At 37.8% G+C, this 7,697-nt stretch overlaps 1 pseudogene; it reads right to left on the bottom strand.

The window, feature by feature from the left end:
* Positions 1-338: 338 nt before the first annotated feature.
* On the bottom strand, positions 339-3,010 carry LOC143269437 (uncharacterized; annotated as a pseudogene).
* Between the last annotated feature and the right edge of the window lie 4,687 nt (positions 3,011-7,697).

Raw genomic sequence — 7,697 nt, 5'->3', positions numbered from 1 at the left:
TGTGCATGTGTGGTGTAGCCACATGAGCCTGTGTACACATGTATGACCCAGCCTTTATAAGCTGGCACCATATTCCCAGCTTCTCTCCTTATGCACGTGTCTTTCCAACAGGCCTGTCACATCTGTCTCTCTCTCTCTTATCTTAATAAAACTCTTGTTAGTAGATTCTGTCATGTTTTGTGACATTTCCTCGCAGGTTAAGAGCAGTGCAAAATAACTAACAGCCTTGTAATCAATTTTTCTGTTATAAATTGTTAGACATTGTCTTTGGATTGCATTCGATTTGTAATTCAAATTGTCCATAAAAACATCTTAATACTGAGGCATCATGTTTCTAATTATTTAGAAGTTCTGTGACATGGAAAAGCTTTACCACATTGATTACATTCATAGGATTTCTCCGTAGTATGTGTTCTTTTAATAATTTGAAGAATACTGTGGTGAGCATAGGTTTTACTGCACTGATTGCATTAATAGGACTTCCCTCCAGTATGTGTTCTTTCATGCCTTTGAAGATGACTGTGTTGTGCAAAGGCTTTACCACACTGATTACATTCATAAGGTTTCTCCCCAGTATGTGTTCTGTTATGAATTTGAAGAGTACTGCTATCAGCATAGGCTTTACCACACTGATTGCATTCATAGGGTTTCTCTCCAGTGTGTGTTCTTTTATGCAATTGAAGAGTATTGTGTTGAGCAAAGGCTTTACCACACTGACTACATTCATAGGGTTTCTCTCCAGTATGTGTTCTCTTATGACTTTGAACATGACTATGATATGCAAAGGCTTTACCACACTGTTTACATTCATAGGGTTTCTCTCCAGTATGTGTTCTTTATGCCGTTTAAGATCACTATGACAAGCAAAGGCTTTACCACAGTGATTACACTTATAGGTTTTCTCTCCAGTATGTGTTCTTTTATGCTCATGAAGAATATTTGATATGCAAAGGCTTTACCACAATGATTGCATTCATAGGGTTTCTCTCCAGTATGTGTTTTTTTATGCCTTTGAACCTAACTATCAAATGCAAAGTCTTTACCACATTGAGTATATACAGAAGGTTTCTCTCCAGTTTGGCTTCTTTCATGCCTACAAGGAAAATTGTCATATATAAAGTCTTTACCATAATCAACATGCTGTTGACTCTTTATATCTGTAAGAATTAATTTAACAATTTGGTCCAAATGTAAAAAGGAAACAGATTTTAAAATTTTATCACTGTGTTTATGTGGTATTTATAGTCCTAGAACTCAGGACTTTTCTGTAGTGTGAGTTTATTTATGTATTAACAATGAAGCTAGAAAAACAATTACTTGTATACTTGAATCAATTTTAACAAGTATATTCAATATGGGTACTGCTACTTTGTCTAACTGCTCTGAAAGAGAGGTATGTTATGTGTTTCCATATCCCTATGCTCATATGGCTTGTATCCAGGGTGATGTATGATATATCTAGTAAAGGAACAATAACAAATAAAAGATTTCCACATTGAATTCAGTTTGATTTTCTGTCCTCATAGACTTGTGGTATAGGGATTAAGGTTTCTCCATGACAATTCCCATTGACTCTGGACTCTAAATGTCCCTCTAACTACACAGCACGGTCACAATAAGTATAAGAGCATTACTAGTTTTATTATGGACTCTTGGCTTACTCAAATGTTTTGCAGATATATATCACCTCTTCACTCTGTATAATTTTGTAATATGAGTAGTATGAAATAAATGGATTGACAGTTCTATAGCATCTCTCTTATGGTGCTATGATTCAAATGGTCACATCTCTTGAGGCATTGTTTCTTTGTCTTCCCTCTTAAAAAATGCCTTCCAAATCCAATTTACCTCCCTAAAATTTAGGTTTATGGTTTTGTGAGAATTTAATGATCATCACTGCACTTTAAGTGGTACTTAGTTACACTGATGCTTTTGGTAAAACTTCTAGGACACATTAAAATTTCTTAAGAGGCACATTTGAATCAAATTGCAGATAAAAATTACCTTTCATATCTTCTAGAGCTTTGAAAATGCTCTTCAGTATTATGGTCTTCCCAAATGTATCCTAAAATATAGTACCAGAAAAGGTATAAAATATTATTGAAAAACTGGAAAATTTAAGTTACTATCCTCAATGAACATTAGAACCATGAACAATTCATTCACCCATTCTTCTTTTTCAATAAAATTAGAGAAGAGCATCAATAAACAAGGAACAGTTGTCTCTTTATTTGAAAACATGAAGGAAATTTCAGTCTTAACTGTGATAGTGAGGTTCCTGTAGGTCTCCAGCATCACATCTTTGTAGAGATTCTTCTGGGAAGGATCCAGCAAAGTCCATTCTTCCCAAGTGAAGTCAACATGAACATCATCATAGGTCACTACATTCTAAAACATTCCATACATGTATACAACAGAAAGCATGAATTTGACAATATTGTAAATGTATACTTCTTTGACTATATATAATTCTGGTGCTCCTTGCATTTTGTTTATGACATAGACATTATAGTGGAACTACCATGTCACTTTAGAAGGAAACTGAATAAGGGGGTCACCTCTAACATTTCTGTATCCTTTGAATGGGTTATCATCTTGCAAGAGAAATGCATAATAACAAACATAGTGAAATAAAGAAACAGGTCCACAGTACAGAATACACATGAGAGAAATTATATGAGTAATTACTAGCTAGAAAGGAAAAATGGGCTGGAGAAGCTGAGTGTATTCACTCACACCTTTAACTTCAACACTCAGTATGCAAAGGCAGGTGCCTCTGAGTTGAATTGTACCCTAGTCTATGCAATCTGGTGCAGGAGAACATATTAAGTCCCTGTCTCCCATGCTAAAATCAAATAAACAAAAAAGATAGAAAGTACTCAAGAGGTTTTTAATGAAGTTCCTACACAGTGTTATGTATTCCCTCCAGTTCTGTTTTCATTTTCCAGAAACCTGAAGTGACACAATTTGAACTCTAACATCAGTAAGATTTTACTAAAGGGTACTGCATGTTGTAATATTTACATATGGACAGATGAAAACATTAGCAATATGAATGTTGATCATAAATAATCAACAAAGTGCAGAAGAAATGTCACAGTAGTAAAGAGCTTTTGCTGTTCTTGCACATAGGCAGGCTCCATTGCCAGTAATTACATGGGGGGGTTAGAACTATCCATTATTCCAAATTCAGGGTTTCTGAGACCATCTTTAAATCACTGTGAGAACCAGGAAACCATGTGGTGTGTATTCTTGCATATAGGAAATTATTCATATTCATTTAAAAATAAAAAAAAAACAGGCAGAAAGCAGGTCATGCACCTGCAATCTAGTGACTCAGAAGGCACAGGCAGTATTAATGTCATTAATACATGCCATCATGAGAAAGAGAATGATACACTCTGCCAAATTTTAAAGTTCACAAAATGGGTGAAGCTCAGCACAAGAGCCTATGCTTGACATGTACAAAAACAAACATCCCAGGCCCATCATCCAATAATATAAAAACAAAAATGCCAGGAATGTTGGGCCACCTTTAATCCCAGGATTTGGGATCCAGATTCAGGGTGATCTCTGTGTTAGAGGTCAGCATGGTTTACAGAGCTCCTTTCAGGACAGCCAGGGCTGTCTGAAATGTTGTCTTCAAAAACAAACAAAAAAGTTAAAAGAGCAGGCTACCAAACTGCATTAGCAGTGAATACCAATTACTTCTAAAGTATCTTATGTGATTTAGAGATAGAGTCTATAGTGGTAGTGAAAGCATGACAATACAAGGAAGTTGGCTGATTTGTTTCAATCACAACAGAGTAAATACAAACAATAGAAAATTTGTTGAGACTATAAAGATGAATATCACATCTCCAGTGAGGAATTTCATCCAGAAAACCTCCCTCTCCTAAAAGTTTCACAAGTAATATAAAGAAGTCACCAAGGAGAGACACATGTCCAAACACATCATAGTATCTGGGAGATTTTTCATTCAATCAACTATATTCTGACTCAAGTCATTATAGGCTCATGGTCATTCATGTAGAAAATGAATCAATAATCCTCATAGTCTGCAAGAGCCCCTACACTGTTCAAATGTCCAAAGTCTCTTCTGACACTCAAGACAATCTCTTGACAGTCACATCTTGTAAAATCAAAAAAACAAGTTCCATCTTTCCAGCATACAATGGCACAGAGTATCATTCACATTCCAAAACATAGAAATGGAGACACAATTAGGGAAGATTGGACCCAAGACAAGACTGACACCTAGTGTTCTTTTGTAAAGTTGGGACATCTGTCTTTAGTACACAGGCCTAGAGTTTTTCAGTCATTTTTCTCTGTGTCCTGTAGAATGTCCGGCATTTTCCTCTGCAAAGCAAAAACCTGAAGGACCATTTTGCCAAGCAAAGTTTGACCTTTTTATGGATCCTGCATGTCCAGTCGATCAAGCAGTGCAGGCAAGAACAGTTTCATGCCTAAATGGCTATTTTTTGTCAAGGTAAACATAAACTATATAATAGAGTTCTTTGATGTGCATCTTCCTTTTTGAAGTAAATTGGTGCTGCCATGAGCAGACATGTCTCACTGTCAAGAATGTTTAAATTTTTAAAACATTTTAAATATCATATTTTGTAGGTCTTTGAAGTGTTTGAAGGTTACCTAGATAATTGAATTATATCTATGTATACCTAGAAAACTTAACATGACTATAAGTTTGACTATTATAAAAGACTAATTGATCTGTATCTGTTAATTACCTATCACAATCTAAATGAGTTACATAAACATAATACCTCAAACAAGAGTGGAAATACATATACAGTATAACAAAATTAAGCTTAAATTTGTATCAATAAACTAAAATCTATAGCAATGTAAAACATTTTTAAACAAGTTGTTCTTTAAAAGTAGGTTTATTTCTATGAGTGAGTACATACCATATTTGTCTTTCTGAGTCTGGGTCACCTCACTCAGGATGATTTTTTCTAGATCGATCCATTTGTCTGCAAACCGTATGATGTCATTGTTTTTCTCTGCTGAGTAGTATTCAATTGTGTATATGTGCCACAATTTATTTATCCATTCTTCAGTTGAAGGGCATCTAGGTTGTTTCCAGGTTTTGGCTATTACAAACAATGCTGATATGAACATAGCTGAGCAAGTGCTCTTGTGGTATGATTGTGCATTTCTTGGGTATATGCCCAAAAGTGGTATAGCTGGATCTTGGGGGAGATTGATTCCCAATTTCCTAAGAAAGCGCCATATTGATTTCCAAAGTGGTTGTACAAGCTTGCATTCCCACCAGCAGTGGAGGAGAGTTCCCCTAGTTCCACATCCTCTCCAGCATAAAGTGTCTTCAGTGTTTTTGATCTTAGGCACTCTGACAGGCGTAAGGTGGTATCTCAGAGTTGTTTTGATTTGCATTTCCCTGATGATTAGGGATGTTGAACAATTCCTTAGATGTGGAACAAGGATGACTGGACTGCTACTCACATCACCAGTGAGGCTACCTGGAAAACGGGACCCCAAAAAAGACACAGAGAAATGGATGAGATCTACATGAACAGCCTGGTCATGAGTGGGAACAATGAAGGGCGACGGTCGAGGGAAAGAGAGTGGGAGATCCTAGCTGGATCAAGAAAAGAGAGGGAGAACAAGGAATAGGAGACCATGGTAAATGAAGACCACATGAGAAGGGGAGGAAGCAGAGATCTAGGGAGGCCCACAGAGATCCACAAAGATACCCCCACAAAAGACTGCTGGCAATGGTCGAGAGACGGCAGGAACTGACCCACTCTGGTGATGGGATGGCCAGACACCCTGTTAGTTGTGCCATAAACCCCATCCAAGGAAGGTCTGAGTAATCTTGGATGCAGACATCCACGGCTGGGCCCCTGGTGGAGCACTGGGAGTCTAATTAGTGAGAAAGAAGAGGGTTTATATGAGCGAGAATTGTTGAAGCCAAGGTTGGATAAAGCACAGGGACAAATAACCAAATGAATGGAAGCACAGGATCTATGAACCAAAGGCTGAGGGGCCCCCAACTGGATCAGGCCCCCTGAATGGCTGAGACAGTCATTTGGCTTGATCTGTTTGGGAGGCAGCTGTGTGTTGGTGCCGGGTCCTGGGCTCATTGCATGAGTTGGCTGTTTGAATCCTGGGATCTATGCAGGGATGCTTGGCTTGGTCTGGGAGGGGGGGACTGGACCTGGCTGGACTGAGTCTACCAGGTCGATCCCGGTCCTCGGGGGAGACCTTGATTTGGAGGAGGTGGGAATGGGGGGTGGGGTGGAGGCAGGGGGAGGGGGGCGAGAGTGGGAGAACAGGGGAATCCGTGGCTATTATGTGGAACTGAATGATGTTGTAAAATAAATTTACTAAAAAAAAAGTAGGTTTATTAATCTATCTTTTTATCTTATTATATCTATACTATCTCCTTTTTTACTTTAGAAAGAGATTGTATTTATAATCAACATGTTTTAGATAAAAATATTGGTTTTTTTTTTATGTCCCCAATCAGAGGGCTCTTTTGATTTGGGACACAAGAATCTCTTAATCTTTTTTTAAACAATATGTCTGTGTTTAAAGAAGGAGTGAGCCACTTCCATCTCCAAAGCCAGCTTGGTGTATTTGGGAATTGGGGCATAGCTTCTCTTACTACTTTCTGTTGGAGGGGGTACTGTATCTTATGGGGACACAAAGAAAATTTTAGAATTATCGAGTAGTCTGTGAGGATGTGTTGTCTGAGCCAGTTGCCTTGAAACCATTCTGGATGTTGGATTATCTGGGCCATGGTGTCATCGGAGACCTTTCAGGGGGTCTTGGCTGGTCAAACCTGATGTATCTTAATCTGGAACAAATCTATAGCCTCTTGCTTTCTATGGAAACAAAAGCAGAGCCTCCTTTCCAAAGCAACATATCCTTACATCCAAATTTTGAAGTCAAGGTACCTTTAAAATATACATATTGGTTTAACTCAACAGCTTTTATGATCAAGTGTTTTTTTTTGTAGTTAAAAATCCCAAAGATAACACAATCCAGATTTTTTTTAGGTAATATCAATCTTTATGTGGCTTAATTTTTATATTTTTTCTCTTTTTCAAGCCTACATACATTTTTACACACATTGTAAAGCGTTAAAAGTCTTTGTTTCATCTGAATCTGTTTTATTGTGTAACTATTGTTTTAAACTGCAGCATTTGTAAGACCAAAATGGCTGCTGTGGCTGGTGGCTCTGCCCACCTCAGCTTCCCAACATGGTGGTGGTATGTTTAACATCATCTCTGAGCCATCAACTCTTAGAAACAGTGGGTCTATGTTTTTATCAAAGCAGCATGTAGCCCAGAAACCTTTTTTTTTGTACTAGCAAAGGCTAAAGGTGGAAACTTGAGCCATTGGGCACCATTTGTAGCTAGAGAGTTTTCTCTCTGGGTCCTGCCAAACCTGGCAGTCTAACAGCCCACTTATAAAATAAACACAGAGACACTTATATTATTTAAGCTGTTTGACCTAATGGCTCAGGCTTCTCAATATCTACTTCTTTTATCTTAAATTAACCAATTACTATTAATCTATACTTTGTCACATGGCTTGTGACTTACTGGTACCTTACATCTCACTTATCATGGCAGCGGCTGGCAGTGTCTCTCTGCCTCAGCCTTCCACTTCCCAGAATTTTCCTCTCTGCTTGTCCCACCTATACTTCC

Source organism: Peromyscus maniculatus, chromosome 18 (assembly GCF_049852395.1).
Source record: "Peromyscus maniculatus bairdii isolate BWxNUB_F1_BW_parent chromosome 18, HU_Pman_BW_mat_3.1, whole genome shotgun sequence".
NCBI classification, from domain to species: Eukaryota; Metazoa; Chordata; class Mammalia; order Rodentia; family Cricetidae; genus Peromyscus; species Peromyscus maniculatus.
The sequence above is the reverse complement of the archived record's forward strand: the minus strand, read 5'-3'. Positions and strand labels throughout refer to the sequence as shown.